The sequence below is a fragment of the Myotis brandtii genome, unplaced genomic scaffold (genome assembly GCF_000412655.1).
Source record: "Myotis brandtii unplaced genomic scaffold, ASM41265v1 scaffold157, whole genome shotgun sequence".
Lineage (NCBI taxonomy): Eukaryota > Metazoa > Chordata > Mammalia > Chiroptera > Vespertilionidae > Myotis > Myotis brandtii.
This window is the reverse complement of record NW_005355708.1, coordinates 3,628,552-3,630,230: the sequence shown is the minus strand read 5'-3', so window position 1 is coordinate 3,630,230 and position 1,679 is coordinate 3,628,552.

The window sequence follows — 1,679 nt, the reverse complement described above, 5'->3', positions numbered from 1 at the left end:
CCCCACGTGCCCCCACCCGGACCCTGGGAGCGAGGAGTCCTGCTGTCCCGGCCGGAGCAGGCGTGTCCTCTGACACCCACCCTCCCTGGGCCCAGGGTCTGGGGCTGGGGATCACTCAGGCCAAGGTGGCGGGGACAGCAGCCTGACTGGCCTGAGCTTGGGAAGGGGGAGCCCTGCTGCCCCCTGCCCGCCTCCCCCCATCCGCAGCCTGGCTTCCCCATGGCAGGCAGGCAGGGCGTCGTGCAGGCCCAGGTTGGGGTGCAGCGTTGGCAGGACACCCCGTCTCTAGTGTTGGGTGTTGTGCCTCGGTTACCAAGGAGGGAGGCTGGGGACTGGCTCCCTGCCCTGTTTGGGCCCCGGGCGGAGTGTGTGGGTGGGGAGGGAAAGCAGGGGATTTGGGGCGTGGACACTCACTTCCCACTTCCCGCTCCCAGGCCCTGTGGGCAGGGAGGGCCCGCTGGGGCTTGAAGCTCCCAGGCCCATCCAGACTTGCCCCGTTCCCCACCCCACACCCTCCCGCCCGCCTTTCTGCTGGCTCAGGGACACACACCAGGTGCAGGGAGCGTGCTGGGGGCAGGGCGGACTCCCCGGCTGCTCAGATGGGGGACTGGAGAGCTGGGACCCCGACCAGATAGCCACTGCGAAGTCCCAGCCCCCAGGACTGACTCTGCACCACAGCCTGGCTCAGACCATGCGGGAGAGGGTCCCAGGAGACAGGCCAAGTCACCGCCCCGCTCTGGGCCTCAGTTTCCCCAGCTGCACAGTGTCAGGAGCTGGCCTGGGTGGTCCCAGAGGGGCATCCCCAGGTCTCCTGTCCCATCATGAGCTGGGGGGCGGAGGAGGCGGGCCGTTGCAGGGAATCTCAGCTGGGAGCCCCTGGACATGGGCTCCTCACACATCTCCGCAGGCCTGGCCCGGGTCTGGCACCACGAGTGCCAATGAGCAGCTGAGTACAGGAGCCCGGGACTGCGGCCAGGGGTGGTGAGGGAGGGGAGGGGGGTCTCCCTGCCAGCCCAACAATGGCCAGGCCATAGCCCAAAGAACCCGGCCTGATGCCTTCTCCCAGCTCCCTTTCTCAGCCCCTACCTCTCAGCCCAAAGTCAGCTTTCACTCATGAGATCATTTATTGAGCACCTACTGTGTGCCTGCTCAGTGCTGGAGGCAGAACCAAGGCCCCTTCGGGCGTCAGGGACACACGGCGGGTACAGGAGGCCACGGGCAGCACTGAGAGGGCCCCGTGCTTGTGGGGGGAGGGGAGAAGCTGAGTCTTAGGGGGGGATGGCAGGGGAAGACAGGGAGGGGACAGGCCATGTCACAAAGGACACAAGGAGTGTGGGCATTTGGCAGGGGGAGGCGAGGAGCTGGTCGTTAAGGGCCTTGTGGCAGGTGTGACGGCGGGAATGGGGGTCATCGTAGCGGGACGGGGAGGGAGGTCATGACAGGGAGGGACCCATCTCCCCACCAGCAAACACTCCCTCTCGTTCCCACCAGAGGCTCCGGACACCCTCGGAAATCCCAGATCCAGGCCACTGCTCTGGCTAAACACATGAGCTCATGCCAGTCCGATCCAGACCTGCCCTCCCAAGCCTTACGTTGGCAAAACAAGAGGCAAGATTCCTGCCCGCGCAAAGGTGCCAGCCGCTGGGCCGCCGGGGTGGGGGAGGCAGGGGCTGGCCTTC